This window comes from Electrophorus electricus, chromosome 13 (genome assembly GCF_041902795.1).
Source record: "Electrophorus electricus isolate QZ-2024a chromosome 13, ASM4190279v1, whole genome shotgun sequence".
In the NCBI taxonomy this organism is placed as follows: domain Eukaryota; kingdom Metazoa; phylum Chordata; class Actinopteri; order Gymnotiformes; family Gymnotidae; genus Electrophorus; species Electrophorus electricus.
This window is the reverse complement of record NC_137509.1, coordinates 22,572,058-22,595,749: the sequence shown is the minus strand read 5'-3', so window position 1 is coordinate 22,595,749 and position 23,692 is coordinate 22,572,058. Positions and strand designations below refer to the sequence as shown.

The following is a 23,692-nucleotide window of genomic DNA, read 5'->3' as shown; positions in this document are numbered from 1 at the left end:
ATTAAAGTGATGCAAGAAAAGCTTACAGCACCTAGTATTCCTAGGTAGTGTCCCACCTCAGTACTATCCAGGCCCAAACTTGCTTAGCTTCCAAGGTCAGATGAGATTGGGCGTTCTCAAGCTGGTGTGGCCGTAAGCCTTAAACACTTAGTCAAATTGCCTAATCATAGCAAATATGATGAAAGACCAATCTGACTATTTTTTTTATTAATCCCTGCACTTGACATTCTAGAATGTTATCTTGAAAGTAAATTAAATGATGCAATAAAAGCTTACAACATCTGGTATACGGAGGCACTAACAGACAGTTTTTTTATTAATCACTGCACTTCACATTCAAGCATGTCAGTTGGAGAGTAAATTAAAGTGATGCAATAAAAACTTACAGCATCTGCTATTCCCAGGTGCTAGCAGATATTTTGATTTAATTATTCACTGCACTTCAATAATGAACATGATAGCTTGAACATAAATTAAAGGTATGCAATAAAATCTTACAGCACCTGCTATTCCCAGGTACTAAAAGATTTCTATTTAATCTGTACACTTCACATACAAGCATGTCAGTTGCAGATTAAATTAAAGTGATGCAACAAAAACTTACAGCATCTGCTATTCCCAGGTGCTAACAGATAGCTTTTTTAATTAATCACTGCACTTCACATCCTAGCATGTCATCTTAAAAGTACATTAAAGTGATGCAAGAGAAGCTTACAGCATCTCGTAGTCCAAGCTGCTAACAGATAGTTTTTTGATGAATCACTGCACTTCACATTCAGGCATGTGAGTTGGAGAGTAAATGAAAGTGATGCAAAAAAAACTTACAGCATCTGCTATTGCCATGTGCTAACAGATAGTTTTTTTTTATTAATCACTGCACTTCACATTTGAGCATGTCAGCTTGAAAGGAAATTAAAGTGATGCAAGAAAAGCTTACAGCACCTGGTATTCCTAGGTAGGGTCCCACCTCAGTACTATCCAGGCCCAAAGTTGTTTCGCTTCCAAGGTCAGATGAGATTGGGCGTTCTCAAGCTGGTGTGGCCGTAAGCCTTAAACAATTACTCAAATTGCCTAATCATAGTAAATATGATCAAAGACCAATCTGACAATTTTTTTTATTAATCCCTGCACTTGACATTCTAGAATGTTATCTTGAAAGTAAATTAAATGATGCAATAAAAGCTTACAACATCTGGTATACGGAGGCAATACGAGACAATTTTTTTATTAATCACTGCACTTCACATTCAAGCATGTCAGTTGGAGAGTAAATTAAAGTGATGCAATAAAAACTTACACCATCTGCTATTCCCAGGTGCTAACAGATAGTTTGATTTAATTATTCACTGCACTTCAAATTTGAACATGATGGCTTGAACATAAATTAAAGGGATGCAATAAAATCTTACAGCACCTGCTATTCCCTGGTACTAAAAGATTTCTATTTAATCTGTACACTTCACATACAAGCATGTCAGTTGCAGATTAAATTAAAGTGATGCAACAAAAACTTACAGCATCTGCTATTCCCAGGTGCTAACAGATAGCTTTTTTAATTAATCACTGCACTTCACATCCTAGCATGTCATCTTAAAAGTACATTAAAGTGATGCAAGAGAAGCTTACAGCATCTCGTAGTCCAAGCTACTAACAGATAGTTTTTTGATGAATCACTGCACTTCACATTCAGGCATGTGAGTTGGAGAGTAAATGAAAGTGATGCAAAAAAAACTTACAGCATCTGCTATTCCCATGTGCTAACAGATAGTTTTTTTTTATTAACACTGCACTTCACATTTGAGCATGTCAGCTTGAAAGTAAATTAAAGTGATGCAAGAAAAGCTTACAGCACCTGGTATTCCTAGGTAGGGTCCCACCTCAGTACTATCCAGGCCCAAACTTGCTTAGCTTCCAAGGTCAGAGGAGATTGGGCGTTCTCAAGATGGTGTGGCAGTAAGCCTTAAACACTTAGTCAAATTGCCTAATCATAGCAAATATGATCAAAGACCAATCTGACTATTTTTTTTATTAATCCCTGCACTTGACATTCTAGAATGTTATCTTGAAAGTAAATTAAATGATGCAATAAAAGCTTACAACATCTGGTATACGGAGGCACTAACAGACAGTATTTTTATTAATCACTGCACTTCACATTCAAGCATGTCAGTTGGAGAGTAAATTAAAGTGATGCAATAAAAACTTACAGCATCTGCTATTCCCAGGTGCTAGCAGATAGTTTGATGTAATTATTCACTGCACTTCAAATTTGAACATGATAGCTTGAACATAAATTAAAGGGATGCAATAAAATCTTACAGCACCTGCTATTCCCTGGTACTAAAAGATTTCTATTTAATCTGTACACTTCACATACAAGCATGTCAGTTGCAGATTAAATTAAAGTGATGCAACAAAAATTTACAGCATCTGCTATTCCCAGGTGCTAACAGATAGTTTTTTTTAATTAATCACTGCACTTCACATCCTAGCATGTCATCTTAAAAGTAAATTAAAGTGATGCAAAAGAAGCTTACAGCATCTCGTAGTCCAAGGTGCTAACAGATAGTTTTTTGATGAATCACTGCACTTCACATTCAGGCATGTGAGTTGGAGAGTAAATGAAAGTGATGCAAAAAAAACTTACAGCATCTGCTATTGCCATGTGCTAACAGATAGTTTTTTTTTATTAATCACTGCAATTCACATTTGAGCATGTCAGCTTGAAAGGAAATTAAAGTGATGCAAGAAAAGCTTACAGCACCTGGTATTCCTAGGTAGGGTCCCACCTCAGTACTATCCAGGCCCAAAGTTGTTTCGCTTCCAAGGTCAGATGAGATTGGGCGTTCTCAAGCTGGTGTGGCCGTAAGCCTTAAACAATTACTCAAATTGCCTAATCATAGTAAATATGATCAAAGACCAATCTGACAATTTTTTTTATTAATCCCTGCACTTGACATTCTAGAATGTTATCTTGAAAGTAAATTAAATGATGCAATAAAAGCTTACAACATCTGGTATACGGAGGCAATACGAGACAATTTTTTTATTAATCACTGCACTTCACATTCAAGCATGTCAGTTGGAGAGTAAATTAAAGTGATGCAATAAAAACTTACACCATCTGCTATTCCCAGGTGCTAACAGATAGTTTGATTTAATTATTCACTGCACTTCAAATTTGAACATGATGGCTTGAACATAAATTAAAGGGATGCAATAAAATCTTACAGCACCTGCTATTCCCTGGTACTAAAAGATTTCTATTTAATCTGTACACTTCACATACAAGCATGTCAGTTGCAGATTAAATTAAAGTGATGCAACAAAAACTTACAGCATCTGCTATTCCCAGGTGCTAACAGATAGCTTTTTTAATTAATCACTGCACTTCACATCCTAGCATGTCATCTTAAAAGTACATTAAAGTGATGCAAGAGAAGCTTACAGCATCTCGTAGTCCAAGCTACTAACAGATAGTTTTTTGATGAATCACTGCACTTCACATTCAGGCATGTGAGATGGAGAGTAAATGAAAGTGATGCAAAAAAAACTTACAGCATCTGCTATTCCCATGTGCTAACAGATAGTTTTTTTTTATTAATCACTGCACTTCACATTTGAGCATGTCAGCTTGAAAGTAAATTAAAGTGATGCAAGAAAAGCTTACAGCACCTGGTATTCCTAGGTAGGGTCCCACCTCAGAACTATCCAGGCCCAAACTTGCTTAGCTTCCAAGGTCAGATGAGATTGGGCGTTCTCAAGATGGTGTGGCAGTAAGCCTTAAACAATTAGTCAAATTGCCTAATCATAGCAAATATGAATTAAAGACCAATCTGACTATTTTTTTTATTAATCCCTGCACTTGACATTCTAGAATGTTATCTTGAAAGTAAATTAAATGATGCAATAAAAGCTTACAACATCTGGTATACGGAGGCACTAACAGACAGTATTTTTATTAATCACTGCACTTCACATTCAAGCATGTCAGTTGGAGAGTAAATTAAAGTGATGCAATAAAAACTTACAGCATCTGCTATTCCCAGGTGCTAGCAGATAGTTTGATTTAATTATTCACTGCACTTCAAATTTGAACATGATAGCTTGAACATAAATTAAAGGGATGCAATAAAATCTTACAGCACCTGCTATTCCCTGGTACTAAAAGATTTCTATTTAATCTGTACACTTCACATACAAGCATGTCAGTTGCAGATTAAATTAAAGTGATGCAACAAAAATTTACAGCATCTGCTATTCCCAGGTGCTAACAGATAGTTTTTTTTAATTAATCACTGCACTTCACATCCTAGCATGTCATCTTAAAAGTAAATTAAAGTGATGCAAGAGAAGCTTACAGCATCTCGTAGTCCAAGGTGCTAACAGATAGTTTTTTGATGAATCACTGCACTTCACATTCAGGCATGTGAGTTGGAGAGTAAATGAAAGTGATGCAAAAAAAACTTACAGCATCTGCTATTCCCATGTGCTAACAGATAGTTTTTTTTTATTAACACTGCACTTCACATTTGAGCATGTCAGCTTGAAAGTAAATTAAAGTGATGCAAGAAAAGCTTACAGCACCTGGTATTCCTAGGTAGGGTCCCACCTCAGTACTATCCAGGCCCAAACTTGCTTAGCTTCCAAGGTCAGAGGAGATTGGGCGTTCTCAAGATGGTGTGGCAGTAAGCCTTAAACACTTAGTCAAATTGCCTAATCATAGCAAATATGATCAAAGACCAATCTGACTATTTTTTTTATTAATCCCTGCACTTGACATTCTAGAATGTTATCTTGAAAGTAAATTAAATGATGCAATAAAAGCTTACAACATCTGGTATACGGAGGCACTAACAGACAGTATTTTTATTAATCACTGCACTTCACATCCAAGCATGTCAGTTGGAGAGTAAATTAAAGTGATGCAATAAAAACTTACAGCATCTGCTATTCCCAGGTGCTAGCAGATAGTTTGATGTAATTATTCACTGCACTTCAAATTTGAACATGATAGCTTGAACATAAATTAAAGGGATGCAATAAAATCTTACAGCACCTGCTATTCCCTGGTACTAAAAGATTTCTATTTAATCTGTACACTTCACATACAAGCATGTCAGTTGCAGATTAAATTAAAGTGATGCAACAAAAACTTACAGCATCTGCTATTCCCAGGTGCTAACAGATAGTTTTTTTTAATTAATCACTGCACTTCACATCCTAGCATGTCATCTTAAAAGTAAATTAAAGTGATGCAAGAGAAGCTTACAGCATCTCGTAGTCCAAGCTGCTAACAGATAGTTTTTTGATGAATCACTGCACTTCACATTCAGGCATGTGAGTTGGAGAGTAAATGAAAGTGATGCAAAAAAAACTTACAGCATCTGCTATTGCCATGTGCTAACAGATAGTTTTTTTTATTAATCACTGCACTTCACATTTGAGCATGTCAGCTTGAAAGTAAATTAAAGTGATGCAAGAAAAGCTTACAGCACCTGGTATTCCTAGGTAGGGTCCCACCTCAGTACTATCCAGGCCCAAAGTTGTTTCGCTTCCAAGGTCAGATGAGATTGGGCGTTCTCAAGCTGCTGTGGCCGTAAGCCTTAAACAATTACTCAAATTGCCTAATCATAGTAAATATGATCAAAGACCAATCTGACAATTTTTTTTATTAATCCCTGCACTTGACATTCTAGAATGTTATCTTGAAAGTAAATTAAATGATGCAATAAAAGCTTACAACATCTGGTATACGGAGGCAATACGAGACAATTATTTTATTAATCACTGCACTTCACATTCAAGCATGTCAGTTGGAGAGTAAATTAAAGTGATGCAATAAAAACTTACAGCATCTGCTATTCCCAGGTGCTAACAGATAGTTTGATTTAATTATTCACTGCACTTCAAATTTGAACATGATAGCTTGAACATAAATTAAAGGGATGCAATAAAATCTTACAACACCTGCTATTCCCTGGTACTAAAAGATTTCTATTTAATCTGTACACTTCACATACAAGCATGTCAGTTGCAGATTAAATTAAAGTGATGCAACAAAAACTTACAGCATCTGCTATTCCCAGGTGCTAACAGATAGCTTTTTTAATTAATCACTGCACTTCACATCCTAGCATGTCATCTTAAAAGTACATTAAAGTGATGCAAGAGAAGCTTACAGCATCTCGTAGTCCAAGCTGCTAACAGATAGTTTTTTGATGAATCACTGCACTTCACATTCAGGCATGTGAGTTGGAGAGTAAATGAAAGTGATGCAAAAAAAACTTACAGCATCTGCTATTCCCATGTGCTAACAGATAGTTTTTTTTTATTAATCACTGCACTTCACATTTGAGCATGTCAGCTTGAAAGTAAATTAAAGTGATGCAAGAAAAGCTTACAGCACCTGGTATTCCTAGGTAGGGACCCACCTCAGTACAATCCAGGCCCAAGCTTGCTTAGCTTCCAAGGTCAGATGAGATTGGGCGTTCTCAAGCTGGTGTGGCCGTAAGCCTTAAACACTTAGTCAAATTGCCTAATCATAGCAAATATGATGAAAGACCAATCTGACTATTTTTTTTATTAATCCCTGCACTTGACATTCTAGAATGTTATCTTGAAAGTAAATTAAATGATGCAATAAAAGCTTACAACATCTGGTATACGGAGGCACTAACAGACAGTTTTTTTATTAATCACTGCATTTCACATTCAAGCATGTCAGTTGGAGAGTAAATTAAAGTGATGCAATAAAAACTTACAGCATCTGCTATTCCCAGGTGCTAGCAGATATTTTGATTTAATTATTCACTGCACTTCAATAATGAACATGATAGCTTGAACATAAATTAAAGGTATGCAATAAAATCTTACAGCACCTGCTATTCCCTGGTACTAAAAGATTTCTATTTAATCTGTACACTTCACATACAAGCATGTCAGTTGCAGATTAAATTAAAGTGATGCAACAAAAACTTACAGCATCTGCTATTCCCAGGTGCTAACAGATAGCTTTTTTAATTAATCACTGCACTTCACATCCTAGCATGTCATCTTAAAAGTACATTAAAGTGATGCAAGAGAAGCTTACAGCATCTCGTAGTCCAAGCTACTAACAGATAGTTTTTTGATGAATCACTGCACTTCACATTCAGGCATGTGAGTTGGAGAGTAAATGAAAGTGATGCAAAAAAAACTTACAGCATCTGCTATTCCCATGTGCTAACAGATAGTTTTTTTTTATTAACACTGCACTTCACATTTGAGCATGTCAGCTTGAAAGTAAATTAAAGTGATGCAAGAAAAGCTTACAGCACCTGGTATTCCTAGGTAGGGTCCCACCTCAGTACTATCCAGGCCCAAACTTGCTTAGCTTCCAAGGTCAGAGGAGATTGGGCGTTCTCAAGATGGTGTGGCAGTAAGCCTTAAACACTTAGTCAAATTGCCTAATCATAGCAAATATGATCAAAGACCAATCTGACTATTTTTTTTATTAATCCCTGCACTTGACATTCTAGAATGTTATCTTGAAAGTAAATTAAATGATGCAATAAAAGCTTACAACATCTGGTATACGGAGGCACTAACAGACAGTATTTTTATTAATCACTGCACTTCACATTCAAGCATGTCAGTTGGAGAGTAAATTAAAGTGATGCAATAAAAACTTACAGCATCTGCTATTCCCAGGTGCTAGCAGATATTTTGATTTAATTATTCACTGCACTTCAATAATGAACATGATAGCTTGAACATAAATTAAAGGTATGCAATAAAATCTTACAGCACCTGCTATTCCCTGGTACTAAAAGATTTCTATTTAATCTGTACACTTCACATACAAGCATGTCAGTTGCAGATTAAATGAAAGTGATGCAAAAAAAACTTACAGCATCTGCTATTCCCATGTGCTAACAGATAGTTTTTTTTTATTAATCACTGCACTTCACATTTGAGCATGTCAGCTTGAAAGTAAATTAAAGTGATGCAAGAAAAGCTTACAGCACCTGGTATTCCTAGGTAGGGTCCCACCTCAGAACTATCCAGGCCCAAACTTGCTTAGCTTCCAAGGTCAGATGAGATTGGGCGTTCTCAAGATGGTGTGGCAGTAAGCCTTAAACAATTAGTCAAATTGCCTAATCATAGCAAATATGAATTAAAGACCAATCTGACTATTTTTTTTATTAATCCCTGCACTTGACATTCTAGAATGTTATCTTGAAAGTAAATTAAATGATGCAATAAAAGCTTACAACATCTGGTATACGGAGGCACTAACAGACAGTATTTTTATTAATCACTGCACTTCACATTCAAGCATGTCAGTTGGAGAGTAAATTAAAGTGATGCAATAAAAACTTACAGCATCTGCTATTCCCAGGTGCTAGCAGATAATTTGATTTAATTATTCACTGCACTTCAAATTTGAACATGATAGCTTGAACATAAATTAAAGGGATGCAATAAAATCTTACAGCACCTGCTATTCCCTGGTACTAAAAGATTTCTATTTAATCTGTACACTTCACATACAAGCATGTCAGTTGCAGATTAAATTAAAGTGATGCAACAAAAATTTACAGCATCTGCTATTCCCAGGTGCTAACAGATAGTTTTTTTTAATTAATCACTGCACTTCACATCCTAGCATGTCATCTTAAAAGTAAATTAAAGTGATGCAAGAGAAGCTTACAGCATCTCGTAGTCCAAGGTGCTAACAGATAGTTTTTTGATGAATCACTGCACTTCACATTCAGGCATGTGAGTTGGAGAGTAAATGAAAGTGATGCAAAAAAAACTTACAGCATCTGCTATTCCCATGTGCTAACAGATAGTTTTTTTTTATTAACACTGCACTTCACATTTGAGCATGTCAGCTTGAAAGTAAATTAAAGTGATGCAAGAAAAGCTTACAGCACCTGGTATTCCTAGGTAGGGTCCCACCTCAGTACTATCCAGGCCCAAAGTTGTTTCGCTTCCAAGGTCAGATGAGATTGGGCGTTCTCAAGCTGCTGTGGCCGTAAGCCTTAAACAATTACTCAAATTGCCTAATCATAGTAAATATGATCAAAGACCAATCTGACAATTTTTTTTATTAATCCCTGCACTTGACATTCTAGAATGTTATCTTGAAAGTAAATTAAATGATGCAATAAAAGCTTACAACATCTGGTATACGGAGGCAATACGAGACAATTCTTTTATTAATCACTGCACTTCACATTCAAGCATGTCAGTTGGAGAGTAAATTAAAGTGATGCAATAAAAACTTACAGCATCTGCTATTCCCAGGTGCTAACAGATAGTTTGATTTAATTATTCACTGCACTTCAAATTTGAACATGATAGCTTGAACATAAATTAAAGGGATGCAATAAAATCTTACAACACCTGCTATTCCCTGGTACTAAAAGATTTCTATTTAATCTGTACACTTCACATACAAGCATGTCAGTTGCAGATTAAATTAAAGTGATGCAACAAAAACTTACAGCATCTGCTATTCCCAGGTGCTAACAGATAGCTTTTTTAATTAATCACTGCACTTCACATCCTAGCATGTCATCTTAAAAGTACATTAAAGTGATGCAAGAGAAGCTTACAGCATCTCGTAGTCCAAGCTGCTAACAGATAGTTTTTTGATGAATCACTGCACTTCACATTCAGGCATGTGAGTTGGAGAGTAAATGAAAGTGATGCAAAAAAAACTTACAGCATCTGCTATTCCCATGTGCTAACAGATAGTTTTTTTTTATTAATCACTGCACTTCACATTTGAGCATGTCAGCTTGAAAGTAAATTAAAGTGATGCAAGAAAAGCTTACAGCACCTGGTATTCCTAGGTAGGGACCCACCTCAGTACAATCCAGGCCCAAGCTTGCTTAGCTTCCAAGGTCAGATGAGATTGGGCGTTCTCAAGCTGGTGTGGCCGTAAGCCTTAAACACTTAGTCAAATTGCCTAATCATAGCAAATATGATCAAAGACCAATCTGACTATTTTTTTTATTAATCCCTGCACTTGACATTCTAGAATGTTATCTTGAAAGTAAATTAAATGATGCAATAAAAGCTTACAACATCTGGTATACGGAGGCACTAACAGACAGTTTTTTTATTAATCACTGCATTTCACATTCAAGCATGTCAGTTGGAGAGTAAATTAAAGTGATGCAATAAAAACTTACAGCATCTGCTATTCCCAGGTGCTAGCAGATATTTTGATTTAATTATTCACTACACTTCAATAATGAACATGATAGCTTGAACATAAATTAAAGGTATGCAATAAAATCTTACAGCACCTGCTATTCCCTGGTACTAAAAGATTTCTATTTAATCTGTACACTTCACATACAAGCATGTCAGTTGCAGATTAAATTAAAGTGATGCAACAAAAATTTACAGCATCTGCTATTCCCAGGTGCTAACAGATAGCTTTTTTAATTAATCACTGCACTTCACATCCTAGCATGTCATCTTAAAAGTACATTAAAGTGATGCAAGAGAAGCTTACAGCATCTCGTAGTCCAAGCTACTAACAGATAGTTTTTTGATGAATCACTGCACTTCACATTCAGGCATGTGAGTTGGAGAGTAAATGAAAGTGATGCAAAAAAAACTTACAGCATCTGCTATTCCCATGTGCTAACAGATAGTTTTTTTTTATTAACACTGCACTTCACATTTGAGCATGTCAGCTTGAAAGTAAATTAAAGTGATGCAAGAAAAGCTTACAGCACCTGGTATTCCTAGGTAGGGTCCCACCACAGTACTATCCATGCCCAAACTTGCTTAGCTTCCAAGGTCAGAGGAGATTGGGCGTTCTCAAGATGGTGTGGCAGTAAGCCTTAAACACTTAGTCAAATTGCCTAATCATAGCAAATATGATCAAAGACCAATCTGACTATTTTTTTTATTAATCCCTGCACTTGACATTCTAGAATGTTATCTTGAAAGTAAATTAAATGATGCAATAAAAGCTTACAACATCTGGTATACGGAGGCACTAACAGACAGTATTTTTATTAATCACTGCACTTCACATTCAAGCATGTCAGTTGGAGAGTAAATTAAAGTGATGCAATAAAAACTTACAGCATCTGCTATTCCCAGGTGCTAGCAGATAGTTTGATGTAATTATTCACTGCACTTCAAATTTGAACATGATAGCTTGAACATAAATTAAAGGGATGCAATAAAATCTTACAGCACCTGCTATTCCCTGGTACTAAAAGATTTCTATTTAATCTGTACACTTCACATACAAGCATGTCAGTTGCAGATTAAATTAAAGTGATGCAACAAAAATTTACAGCATCTGCTATTCCCAGCTGCTAACAGATAGTTTTTTTTAATTAATCACTGCACTTCACATCCTAGCATGTCATCTTAAAAGTAAATTAAAGTGATGCAAGAGAAGCTTACAGCATCTCGTAGTCCAAGGTGCTAACAGATAGTTTTTTGATGAATCACTGCACTTCACATTCAGGCATGTGAGTTGGAGAGTAAATGAAAGTGATGCAAAAAAAACTTACAGCATCTGCTATTCCCATTTGCTAACAGATAGTTTTTTTTTATTAATCACTGCACTTCACATTTGAGCATGTCAGCTTGAAAGTAAATTAAAGTGATGCAAGAGAAGCTTACAGCATCTCGTAGTCCAAGGTGCTAACAGATAGTTTTTTGATGAATCACTGCACTTCACATTCAGGCATGTGAGTTGGAGAGTAAATGAAAGTGATGCAAAAAAAACTTACAGCATCTGCTATTCCCAGGTGCTAACAGATAGTTTTTTTTATTAATCACTGCACTTCACATTTGAGCATGTCAGCTTGAAAGTAAATTAAAGTGATGCAAGAAAAGCTTACAGCACCTGGTATTCCTAGATAGGGTCCTACCTCAGTACTATCCAGGCCCAAACTTGTTTCGCTTCCAAGGTCAGATGAGATTGTTTTTTCTCAAGCTGGTGTGGCCGTAAGCCTTAAACAATTACTCAAATTGCCTAATCATAGTAAATATGATCAAAGACCAATCTGACAATTTTTTTTATTAATCCCTGCACTTGACATTCTAGAATGTTATCTTGAAAGTAAATTAAATGATGCAATAAAAGCTTACAACATCTGGTATACGGAGGCACTAACAGACAGTTTTTTTATTAATCACTGCACTTCACATTCAAGCATGTCAGTTGGAGAGTAAATTAAAGTGATGCAATAAAAACTTACAGCATCTGCTATTCCCAGGTGCTAGCAGATATTTTGATTTAATTATTCACTGCACTTCAATAATGAACATGATAGCTTGAACATAAATTAAAGGTATGCAATAAAATCTTACAGCACCTGCTATTCGCTGGTACTAAAAGATTTCTATTTAGTCTGTACACTTCACATACAAGCATGTCAGTTGCAGATTAAATTAAAGTGATGCAACAAAAACTTACAGCATCTGCTATTCCCAGGTGCTAACAGATAGCTTTTTTAATTAATCACTGCACTTCACATCCTAGCATGTCATCTTAAAAGTACATTAAAGTGATGCAAGAGAAGCTTACAGCATCTCGTAGTCCAAGCTGCTAACAGATAGTTTTTTGATGAATCACTGCACTTCACATTCAGGCATGTGAGTTGGAGAGTAAATGAAAGTGATGCAAAAAAAACTTACAGCATCTGCTATTGCCATGTGCTAACAGATAGTTTTTTTTTTATTAATCACTGCACTTCACATTTGAGCATGTCAGCTTGAAAGTAAATTAAAGTGATGCAAGAAAAGCTTACAGCACCTGGTATTCCTAGGTAGGGTCCCACCTCAGTACTATCCAGGCCCAAAGTTGTTTCGCTTCCAAGGTCAGATGAGATTGGGCGTTCTCAAGCTGCTGTGGCCGTAAGCCTTAAACAATTACTCAAATTGCCTAATCATAGTAAATATGATCAAAGACCAATCTGACAATTTTTTTTATTAATCCCTGCACTTGACATTCTAGAATGTTATCTTGAAAGTAAATTAAATGATGCAATAAAAGCTTACAACATCTGGTATACGGAGGCAATACGAGACAATTCTTTTATTAATCACTGCACTTCACATTCAAGCATGTCAGTTGGAGAGTAAATTAAAGTGATGCAATAAAAACTTACAGCATCTGCTATTCCCAGGTGCTAACAGATAGTTTGATTTAATTATTCACTGCACTTCAAATTTGAACATGATAGCTTGAACATAAATTAAAGGGATGCAATAAAATCTTACAACACCTGCTATTCCCTGGTACTAAAAGATTTCTATTTAATCTGTACACTTCACATACAAGCATGTCAGTTGCAGATTAAATTAAAGTGATGCAACAAAAACTTACAGCATCTGCTATTCCCAGGTGCTAACAGATAGCTTTTTTAATTAATCACTGCACTTCACATCCTAGCATGTCATCTTAAAAGTACATTAAAGTGATGCAAGAGAAGCTTACAGCATCTCGTAGTCCAAGCTGCTAACAGATAGTTTTTTGATGAATCACTGCACTTCACATTCAGGCATGTGAGTTGGAGAGTAAATGAAAGTGATGCAAAAAAAACTTACAGCATCTGCTATTCCCATGTGCTAACAGATAGTTTTTTTTTATTAATCACTGCACTTCACATTTGAGCATGTCAGCTTGAAAGTAAATTAAAGTGATGCAAGAAAAGCTTACAGCACCTGGTATTCCTAGGTAGGGACCCACCTCAGTACAATCCAGGCCCAAGCTTGCTTAGCTTCCAAGGTCAGATGAGATTGGGCGTTCTCAAGCTGGTGTGGCCGTAAGCCTTAAACACTTAGTCAAATTGCATAATCATAGCAAATATGATGAAAGACCAATCTGACTATTTTTTTTATTAATCCCTGCACTTGACATTCTAGAATGTTATCTTGAAAGTAAATTAAATGATGCAATAAAAGCTTACAACATCTGGTATACGGAGGCAATACGAGACAATTCTTTTATTAATCACTGCACTTCACATTCAAGCATGTCAGTTGGAGAGTAAATTAAAGTGATGCAATAAAAACTTACAGCATCTGCTATTCCCAGGTGCTAACAGATAGTTTGATTTAATTATTCACTGCACTTCAAATTTGAACATGATAGCTTGAACATAAATTAAAGGGATGCAATAAAATCTTACAACACCTGCTATTCCCTGGTACTAAAAGATTTCTATTTAATCTGTACACTTCACATACAAGCATGTCAGTTGCAGATTAAATTAAAGTGATGCAACAAAAACTTACAGCATCTGCTATTCCCAGGTGCTAACAGATAGCTTTTTTAATTAATCACTGCACTTCACATCCTAGCATGTCATCTTAAAAGTACATTAAAGTGATGGAAGAGAAGCTTACAGCATCTCGTAGTCCAAGCTGCTAACAGATAGTTTTTTGATGAATCACTGCACTTCACATTCAGGCATGTGAGTTGGAGAGTAAATGAAAGTGATGCAAAAAAAACTTACAGCATCTGCTATTCCCATGTGCTAACAGATAGTTTTTTTTTATTAATCACTGCACTTCACATTTGAGCATGTCAGCTTGAAAGTAAATTAAAGTGATGCAAGAAAAGCTTACAGCACCTGGTATTCCTAGGTAGGGACCCACCTCAGTACAATCCAGGCCCAAGCTTGCTTAGCTTCCAAGGTCAGATGAGATTGGGCGTTCTCAAGCTGGTGTGGCCGTAAGCCTTAAACACTTAGTCAAATTGCATAATCATAGCAAATATGATGAAAGACCAATCTGACTATTTTTTTTATTAATCCCTGCACTTGACATTCTAGAATGTTATCTTGAAAGTAAATTAAATGATGCAATAAAAGCTTACAACATCTGGTATACGGAGGCACTAACAGACAGTTTTTTTATTAATCACTGCATTTCACATTCAAGCATGTCAGTTGGAGAGTAAATTAAAGTGATGCAATAAAAACTTACAGCATCTGCTATTCCCAGGTGCTAGCAGATATTTTGATTTAATTATTCACTGCACTTCAATAATGAACATGATAGCTTGAACATAAATTAAAGGTATGCAATAAAATCTTACAGCACCTGCTATTCCCTGGTACTAAAAGATTTCTATTTAATCTGTACACTTCACATACAAGCATGTCAGTTGCAGATTAAATTAAAGTGATGCAACAAAAACTTACAGCATCTGCTATTCCCAGGTGCTAACAGATAGTTTGATTTAATTATTCACTGTACTTCAAATTTGAACATGATAGCTTGAACATAAATTAAAGGGATGCAATAAAATCTTACAGCACCTGCTATTCCCTGGTACTAAAAGATTTCTATTTAATCTGTACACTTCACATACAAGCATGTCAGTTGCAGATTAAATTAAAGTGATGCAACAAAAACTTACAGCATTTGCTATTCCCAGGTGCTAACAGATAGTTTTTTTTAAATTAATCACTGCACTTCACATCCTAGCATGTCATCTTGAAAGTAAATTAAAGTGATGCAAGAGAAGCTTACAGCATCTCGTAGTCCAAGGTGCTAACAGATAGTTTTTTGATGAATCACTGCACTTCACATTCAGGCATGTGAGTTGGAGAGTAAATGAAAGTGATGCAAAAAAAACTTACAGCATCTGCTATTCCCAGGTGCTAACAGATAGTTTTTTTTATTAATCACTGCACTTCACATTTGAGCATGTCAGCTTGAAAGTAAATTAAAGTGATGCAAGAAAAGCTTACAGCACCTGGTATTCCTAGATAGGGTCCTACCTCAGTACTATCCAGGCCCAAACTTGTTTCGCTTCCAAGGTCAGATGAGATTGTTTTTTCTCAAGCTGGTGTGGCCGTAAGCCTTAAACAATTACTCAAATTGCCTAATCATAGTAAATATGATCAAAGACCAATCTGACAATTTTTTTTATTAATCCCTGCACTTGACATTCTAGAATGTTATCTTGAAAGTAAATTAAATGATGCAATAAAAGCTTACAACATCTGGTATACGGAGGCACTAACAGACAGTTTTTTTATTAATCACTGCACTTCACATTCAAGCATGTCAGTTGGAGAGTAAATTAAAGTGATGCAATAAAAACTTACAGCATCTGCTATTCCCAGGTGCTAGCAGATATTTTGATTTAATTATTCACTGCACTTCAATAATGAACATGATAGCTTGAACATAAATTAAAGGTATGCAATAAAATCTTACAGCACCTGCTATTCGCTGGTACTAAAAGATTTCTATTTAGTCTGTACACTTCACATACAAGCATGTCAGTTGCAGATTAAATTAAAGTGATGCAACAAAAACTTACAGCATCTGCTATTCCCAGGTGCTAACAGATAGCTTTTTTAATTAATCACTGCACTTCACATCCTAGCATGTCATCTTAAAAGTACATTAAAGTGATGCAAGAGAAGCTTACAGCATCTCGTAGTCCAAGCCGCTAACAGATAGTTTTTTGATGAATCACTGCACTTCACATTCAGGCATGTGAGTTGGAGAGTAAATGAAAGTGATGCAAAAAAAACTTACAGCATCTGCTATTGCCATGTGCTAACAGATAGTTTTTTTTTATTAATCACTGCACTTCACATTTGAGCATGTCAGCTTTAAAGGAAATTAAAGTGATGCAAGAAAAGCTTACAGCACCTGGTATTCCTAGGTAGGGTCCCACCTCAGTACTATCCAGGCCCAAAGTTGTTTCGCTTCCAAGGTCAGATGAGATTGGGCGTTCTCAAGCTGGTGTGGCCGTAAGCCTTAAACAATTACTCAAATTGCCTAATCATAGTAAATATGATCAAAGACCAATCTGACAATTTTTTTTATTAATCCCTGCACTTGACATTCTAGAATGTTATCTTGAAAGTAAATTAAATGATGCAATAAAAGCTTACAACATCTGGTATACGGAGGCAATACGAGACAATTTTTTTATTAATCACTGCACTTCACATTCAAGCATGTCAGTTGGAGAGTAAATTAAAGTGATGCAATAAAAACTTACACCATCTGCTATTCCCAGGTGCTAACAGATAGTTTGATTTAATTATTCACTGCACTTCAAATTTGAACATGATGGCTTGAACATAAATTAAAGGGATGCAATAAAATCTTACAGCACCTGCTATTCCCTGGTACTAAAAGATTTCTATTTAATCTGTACACTTCACATACAAGCATGTCAGTTGCAGATTAAATTAAAGTGATGCAACAAAAACTTACAGCATCTGCTATTCCCAGGTGCTAACAGATAGTTTTTTTTAATTAATCACTGCACTTCACATCCTAGAATGTCATCTTAAAAGTAAATTAAAGTGATGCAAGAGAAGCTTACAGCATCTCGTAGTCCAAGCTGCTAACAGATAGTTTTTTGATGAATCACTGCACTTCACATTTGAGCATGTCAGCTTGAAAATAAATTAAAGTGATGCAAGAAAAGCTTACAGCACCTGGTATTCCTAGATAGGGTCCCACCTCAGTACTATCCAGGCCCAAACTTGTTTCGCTTCCAAGGTCAGACGAGACTGGTCGTTCTCAAGCTGGTGTGGCCGTAAGCCTTAAACACTTACTCAAATTGCCTAGTCATAGCAAATATGATCAAAGACCAATCTGACAATTTTTGTTATTAATCCCTGCACTTGACATTGTAGAATGTTATCTTGAAAGTAAATTAAATGATGCAATAAAAGCTTACAACATCTGGTATACGGAGGCACTAACAGACAGTTTTTTTATTAATCACTGCACTTCACATTCAAGCATGTCAGTTGGAGAGTAAATTAAAGTGATGCAATAAAAACTTACAGCATCTGCTATTCCCTGTTACTAAAAGATTTCTATTTAATCTGTACACTTCACATACAAGCATGTCAGTTGCAGATTAAATTAAAGTGATGCAACAAAAACTTACAGCATCTGCTATTCCCAGGTGCTAACAGATAGTTTGATTTAATTATTCACTGTACTTCAAATTTGAACATGATAGCTTGAACATAAATTAAAGGGATGCAATAAAATCTTACAGCACCTGCTATTCCCTGGTACTAAAAGATTTCTATTTAATCTGTACACTTCACATACAAGCATGTCAGTTGCAGATTAAATTAAAGTGATGCAACAAAAATTTACAGCATTTGCTATTCCCAGGTGCTAACAGATAGTTTTTTTTAAATTAATCACTGCACTTCACATCCTAGCATGTCATCTTGAAAGTAAATTAAAGTGATGCAAGAGAAGCTTACAGCATCTCGTAGTCCAAGGTGCTAACAGATAGTTTTTTGATGAATCACTGCACTTCACATTCAGGCATGTGAGTTGGAGAGTAAATGAAAGTGATGCAAAAAAAACTTACAGCATCTGCTATTCCCAGGTGCTAACAGATAGTTTTTTTTATTAATCACTGCACTTCACATTTGAGCATGTCAGCTTGAAAGTAAATTAAAGTGATGCAAGAAAAGCTTACAGCACCTGGTATTCCTAGATAGGGTCCTACCTCAGTACTATCCAGGCCCAAACTTGTTTCGCTTCCAAGGTCAGATGAGATTGTTTTTTCTCAAGCTGGTGTGGCCGTAAGCCTTAAACAATTACTCAAATTGCCTAATCATAGTAAATATGATCAAAGACCAATCTGACAATTTTTTTTATTAATCCCTGCACTTGACATTCTAGAATGTTATCTTGAAAGTAAATTAAATGATGCAATAAAAGCTTACAACATCTGGTATACGGAGGCACTAACAGACAGTTTTTTTATTAATCACTGCACTTCACATTCAAGCATGTCAGTTGGAGAGTAAATTAAAGTGATGCAATAAAAACTTACAGCATCTGCTATTCCCAGGTGCTAGCAGATATTTTGATTTAATTATTCACTGCACTTCAATAATGAACATGATAGCTTGAACATAAATTAAAGGTATGCAATAAAATCTTACAGCACCTGCTATTCGCTGGTACTAAAAGATTTCTATTTAGTCTGTACACTTCACATACAAGCATGTCAGTTGCAGATTAAATTAAAGTGATGCAACAAAAATTTACAGCATCTGCTATTCCCAGGTGCTAACAGATAGTTTTTTTTAATTAATCACTGCACTTCACATCCTAGCATGTCATCTTAAAAGTAAATTAAAGTGATGCAAAAGAAGCTTACAGCATCTCGTAGTCCAAGGTGCTAACAGATAGTTTTTTGATGAATCACTGCACTTCACATTCAGGCATGTGAGTTGGAGAGTAAATGAAAGTGATGCAAAAAAAACTTACAGCATCTGCTATTGCCATGTGCTAACAGATAGTTTTTTTTTATTAATCACTGCACTTCACATTTGAGCATGTCAGCTTGAAAGGAAATTAAAGTGATGCAAGAAAAGCTTACAGCACCTAGTATTCCTAGGTAGTGTCCCACCTCAGTACTATCCAGGCCCAAACTTGCTTAGCTTCCAAGGTCAGATGAGATTGGGCGTTCTCAAGCTGGTGTGGCCGTAAGCCTTAAACACTTAGTCAAATTGCCTAATCATAGCAAATATGATGAAAGACCAATCTGACTATTTTTTTTATTAATCCCTGCACTTGACATTCTAGAATGTTATCTTGAAAGTAAATTAAATGATGCAATAAAAGCTTACAACATCTGGTATACGGAGGCACTAACAGACAGTTTTTTTATTAATCACTGCACTTCACATTCAAGCATGTCAGTTGGAGAGTAAATTAAAGTGATGCAATAAAAACTTACAGCATCTGCTATTCCCAGGTGCTAGCAGATATTTTGATTTAATTATTCACTGCACTTCAATAATGAACATGATAGCTTGAACATAAATTAAAGGTATGCAATAAAATCTTACAGCACCTGCTATTCCCAGGTACTAAAAGATTTCTATTTAATCTGTACACTTCACATACAAGCATGTCAGTTGCAGATTAAATTAAAGTGATGCAACAAAAACTTACAGCATCTGCTATTCCCAGGTGCTAACAGATAGCTTTTTTAATTAATCACTGCACTTCACATCCTAGCATGTCATCTTAAAAGTACATTAAAGTGATGCAAGAGAAGCTTACAGCATCTCGTAGTCCAAGCTGCTAACAGATAGTTTTTTGATGAATCACTGCACTTCACATTCAGGCATGTGAGTTGGAGAGTAAATGAAAGTGATGCAAAAAAAACTTACAGCATCTGCTATTGCCATGTGCTAACAGATAGTTTTTTTTTATTAATCACTGCACTTCACATTTGAGCATGTCAGCTTGAAAGGAAATTAAAGTGATGCAAGAAAAGCTTACAGCACCTGGTATTCCTAGGTAGGGTCCCACCTCAGTACTATCCAGGCCCAAAGTTGTTTCGCTTCCAAGGTCAGATGAGATTGGGCGTTCTCAAGCTGGTGTGGCCGTAAGCCTTAAACAATTACTCAAATTGCCTAATCATAGTAAATATGATCAAAGACCAATCTGACAATTTTTTTTATTAATCCCTGCACTTGACATTCTAGAATGTTATCTTGAAAGTAAATTAAATGATGCAATAAAAGCTTACAACATCTGGTATACGGAGGCACTAACAGACAGCATTTTTATTAATCACTGCACTTCACATTCAAGCATGTCAGTTGGAGAGTAAATTAAAGTGATGCAATAAAAACTTACAGCATCTGCTATTCCCAGGTGCTAGCAGATAGTTTGATGTAATTATTCACTGCACTTCAAATTTGAACATGATAGCTTGAACATAAATTAAAGGGATGCAATAAAATCTTACAGCACCTGCTATTCCCTGGTACTAAAAGATTTCTATTTAATCTGTACACTTCACATACAAGCATGTCAGTTGCAGATTAAATTAAAGTGATGCAACAAAAATTTACAGCATCTGCTATTCCCAGGTGCTAACAGATAGTTTTTTTTAATTAATCACTGCACTTCACATCCTAGCATGTCATCTTAAAAGTAAATTAAAGTGATGCAAGAGAAGCTTACAGCATCTCATAGTCCAAGGTGCTAACAGATAGTTTTTTGATGAATCACTGCACTTCACATTCAGGCATGTGAGTTGGAGAGTAAATGAAAGTGATGCAAAAAAAACTTACAGCATCTGCTATTCCCATGTGCTAACAGATAGTTTTTTTTTATTAACACTGCACTTCACATTTGAGCATGTCAGCTTGAAAGTAAATTAAAGTGATGCAAGAAAAGCTTACAGCACCTGGTATTCCTAGGTAAGGTCCCACCTCAGTACTATCCAGGCCCAAACTTGCTTAGCTTCCAAGGTCAGATGAGATTGGGCGTTCTCAAGATGGTGTGGCAGTAAGCCTTAAAGACTTAGTCAAATTGCCTAATCATAGCAAATATGATCAAAGACCAATCTGACTATTTTTTTTATTAATCTCTGCACTTGACATTCTAGAATGTTATCTTGAAAGTAAATTAAATGATGCAATAAAAGCTTACAACATCTGGTATACGGAGGCACTAACAGACAGCATTTTTATTAATCACTGCACTTCACATTCAAGCATGTCAGTTGGAGAGTAAATTAAAGTGATGCAATAAAAACTTACAGCATCTGCTATTCCCAGGTGCTAGCAGATAGTTTGATGTAATTATTCACTGCACTTCAAATTTGAACATGATAGCTTGAACATAAATTAAAGGGATGCAATAAAATCTTACAGCACCTGCTATTCCCTGGTACTAAAAGATTTCTATTTAATCTGTACACTTCACATACAAGCATGTCAGTTGCAGATTAAATTAAAGTGATGCAACAAAAATTTACAGCATCTGCTATTCCCAGGTGCTAACAGATAGTTTTTTTTAATTAATCACTGCACTTCACATCCTAGCATGTCATCTTAAAAGTAAATTAAAGTGATGCAAGAGAAGCTTACAGCATCTCGTAGTCCAAGGTGCTAACAGATAGTTTTTTGATGAATCACTGCACTTCACATTCAGGCATGTGAGTTGGAGAGTAAATGAAAGTGATGCAAAAAAAACTTACAGCATCTGCTATTCCCATGTGCTAACAGATAGTTTTTTTTTATTAATCACTGCACTTCACATTTGAGCATGTCAGCTTGAAAGTAAATTAAAGTGATGCAAGAAAAGCTTACAGCACCTGGTATTCCTAGGTAGGGTCCCACCTCAGTACTATCCAGGCCCAAACTTGCTTAGCTTCCAAGGTCAGATGAGATTGGGCGTTCTCAAGATGGTGTGGCAGTAAGCCTTAAACACTTAGTCAAATTGCCTAATCATAGCAAATATGATCAAAGACCAATCTGACTATATTTTTTATTAATCCCTGCACTTGACATTCTAGAATGTTATCTTGAAAGTAAATTAAATGATGCAATAAAAGCTTACAACATCTGGTATACGGAGGCAATACGAGACAATTTTTTTATTAATCACTGCACTTCACATTCAAGCATGTCAGTTGGAGAGTAAATTAAAGTGATGCAATAAAAACTTACAGCATCTGCTATTCCCAGGTGCTAGCAGATAGTTTGATTTAATTATTCACTGCACTTCAAATTTGAACATGATAGCTTGAACATAAATTAAAGGGATGCAATAAAATCTTACAGCACCTGCTATTCCCTGGTACTAAAAGATTTCTATTTAATCTGTACACTTCACATACAAGCATGTCAGTTGCAGATTAAATTAAAGTGATGCAACAAAAATTTACAGCATCTGCTATTCCCAGGTGCTAACAGATAGTTTTTTGATGAATCACTGCACTTCACATTCAGGCATGTGAGTTGGAGAGTAAATGAAAGTGATGCAAAAAAAACTTACAGCATCTGCTATTGCCATGTGCTAACAGATAGTTTTTTTTTATTAATCACTGCACTTCACATTTGAGCATGTCAGCTTGAAAGGAAATTAAAGTGATGCAAGAAAAGCTTACAGCACCTGGTATTCCTAGGTAGGGTCCCACCTCAGTACTATCCAGGCCCAAAGTTGTTTCGCTTCCAAGGTCAGATGAGATTGGGCGTTCTCAAGCTGCTGTGGCCGTAAGCCTTAAACAATTACTCAAATTGCCTAATCATAGTAAATATGATCAAAGACCAATCTGACAATTTTTTTTATTAATCCCTGCACTTGACATTCTAGAATGTTATCTTGAAAGTAAATTAAATGATGCAATAAAAGCTTACAACATCTGGTATACGGAGGCACTAACAGACAGTTTTTTTATTAATCACTGCATTTCACATTCAAGCATGTCAGTTGGAGAGTAAATTAAAGTGATGCAATAAAAACTTACAGCATCTGCTATTCCCAGGTGCTAGCAGATATTTTGATTTAATTATTCACTGCACTTCAATAATGAACATGATAGCTTGAACATAAATTAAAGGTATGCAATAAAATCTTACAGCACCTGCTATTCCCTGGTACTAAAAGATTTCTATTTAATCTGTACACTTCACATACAAGCATGTCAGTTGCAGATTAAATTAAAGTGATGCAACAAAAACTTACAGCATCTGCTATTCCCAGGTGCTAACAGATAGTTTGATTTAATTATTCACTGTACTTCAAATTTGAACATGATAGCTTGAACATAAATTAAAGGGATGCAATAAAATCTTACAGCACCTGCTATTCCCTGGTACTAAAAGATTTCTATTTAATCTGTACACTTCACATACAAGCATGTCAGTTGCAGATTAAATTAAAGTGATGC

At 35.7% G+C, this 23,692-nt stretch overlaps 6 non-coding genes and 20 pseudogenes across 6 annotated transcripts; all 26 read right to left on the bottom strand.

Annotated features, from left to right (window-relative positions):
* Positions 1 to 19: 19 nt before the first annotated feature.
* Positions 20 to 138, bottom strand: LOC145643741 (5S ribosomal RNA). The gene has a single exon (XR_014116069.1). It is a non-coding gene; the product is annotated as a 5S ribosomal RNA (ribosomal RNA).
* A 792-nt stretch (positions 139 to 930) lies between these two features.
* Positions 931 to 1,049, bottom strand: LOC145650146 (5S ribosomal RNA; annotated as a pseudogene).
* A 791-nt stretch (positions 1,050 to 1,840) lies between these two features.
* LOC145650166 (5S ribosomal RNA) lies at positions 1,841 to 1,959 on the bottom strand (annotated as a pseudogene).
* Positions 1,960 to 2,752: 793 nt separating this feature from the next.
* LOC145650145 (5S ribosomal RNA) lies at positions 2,753 to 2,871 on the bottom strand (annotated as a pseudogene).
* A 792-nt stretch (positions 2,872 to 3,663) lies between these two features.
* On the bottom strand, positions 3,664 to 3,782 carry LOC145650455 (5S ribosomal RNA; annotated as a pseudogene).
* Positions 3,783 to 4,575: 793 nt separating this feature from the next.
* Positions 4,576 to 4,694, bottom strand: LOC145650165 (5S ribosomal RNA; annotated as a pseudogene).
* A 792-nt stretch (positions 4,695 to 5,486) lies between these two features.
* Positions 5,487 to 5,605, bottom strand: LOC145644161 (5S ribosomal RNA; annotated as a pseudogene).
* Positions 5,606 to 6,397: 792 nt separating this feature from the next.
* Positions 6,398 to 6,516, bottom strand: LOC145650371 (5S ribosomal RNA). The gene has a single exon (XR_014116692.1). It is a non-coding gene; the product is annotated as a 5S ribosomal RNA (ribosomal RNA).
* A 791-nt stretch (positions 6,517 to 7,307) lies between these two features.
* Positions 7,308 to 7,426, bottom strand: LOC145650163 (5S ribosomal RNA; annotated as a pseudogene).
* Positions 7,427 to 7,997: 571 nt separating this feature from the next.
* Positions 7,998 to 8,116, bottom strand: LOC145650453 (5S ribosomal RNA; annotated as a pseudogene).
* A 793-nt stretch (positions 8,117 to 8,909) lies between these two features.
* Positions 8,910 to 9,028, bottom strand: LOC145644160 (5S ribosomal RNA; annotated as a pseudogene).
* Positions 9,029 to 9,820: 792 nt separating this feature from the next.
* Positions 9,821 to 9,939, bottom strand: LOC145650259 (5S ribosomal RNA). The gene has a single exon (XR_014116680.1). It is a non-coding gene; the product is annotated as a 5S ribosomal RNA (ribosomal RNA).
* A 791-nt stretch (positions 9,940 to 10,730) lies between these two features.
* On the bottom strand, positions 10,731 to 10,849 carry LOC145643997 (5S ribosomal RNA; annotated as a pseudogene).
* A 1,014-nt stretch (positions 10,850 to 11,863) lies between these two features.
* LOC145644563 (5S ribosomal RNA) lies at positions 11,864 to 11,982 on the bottom strand (annotated as a pseudogene).
* Positions 11,983 to 12,775: 793 nt separating this feature from the next.
* LOC145644158 (5S ribosomal RNA) lies at positions 12,776 to 12,894 on the bottom strand (annotated as a pseudogene).
* Positions 12,895 to 13,686: 792 nt separating this feature from the next.
* Positions 13,687 to 13,805, bottom strand: LOC145650147 (5S ribosomal RNA). Its single transcript, XR_014116668.1, has one exon. It is a non-coding gene; the product is annotated as a 5S ribosomal RNA (ribosomal RNA).
* Positions 13,806 to 14,597: 792 nt separating this feature from the next.
* On the bottom strand, positions 14,598 to 14,716 carry LOC145650035 (5S ribosomal RNA). The gene has a single exon (XR_014116653.1). It is a non-coding gene; the product is annotated as a 5S ribosomal RNA (ribosomal RNA).
* Positions 14,717 to 15,727: 1,011 nt separating this feature from the next.
* LOC145644562 (5S ribosomal RNA) lies at positions 15,728 to 15,846 on the bottom strand (annotated as a pseudogene).
* Positions 15,847 to 16,638: 792 nt separating this feature from the next.
* On the bottom strand, positions 16,639 to 16,757 carry LOC145650144 (5S ribosomal RNA; annotated as a pseudogene).
* Positions 16,758 to 17,438: 681 nt separating this feature from the next.
* On the bottom strand, positions 17,439 to 17,557 carry LOC145644059 (5S ribosomal RNA; annotated as a pseudogene).
* Positions 17,558 to 18,456: 899 nt separating this feature from the next.
* LOC145644561 (5S ribosomal RNA) lies at positions 18,457 to 18,575 on the bottom strand (annotated as a pseudogene).
* Positions 18,576 to 19,368: 793 nt separating this feature from the next.
* On the bottom strand, positions 19,369 to 19,487 carry LOC145643730 (5S ribosomal RNA). The gene has a single exon (XR_014116068.1). It is a non-coding gene; the product is annotated as a 5S ribosomal RNA (ribosomal RNA).
* Positions 19,488 to 20,279: 792 nt separating this feature from the next.
* LOC145650143 (5S ribosomal RNA) lies at positions 20,280 to 20,398 on the bottom strand (annotated as a pseudogene).
* A 792-nt stretch (positions 20,399 to 21,190) lies between these two features.
* On the bottom strand, positions 21,191 to 21,309 carry LOC145649988 (5S ribosomal RNA; annotated as a pseudogene).
* Positions 21,310 to 22,102: 793 nt separating this feature from the next.
* LOC145648904 (5S ribosomal RNA) lies at positions 22,103 to 22,221 on the bottom strand (annotated as a pseudogene).
* A 681-nt stretch (positions 22,222 to 22,902) lies between these two features.
* LOC145644157 (5S ribosomal RNA) lies at positions 22,903 to 23,021 on the bottom strand (annotated as a pseudogene).
* Between the last annotated feature and the right edge of the window lie 671 nt (positions 23,022 to 23,692).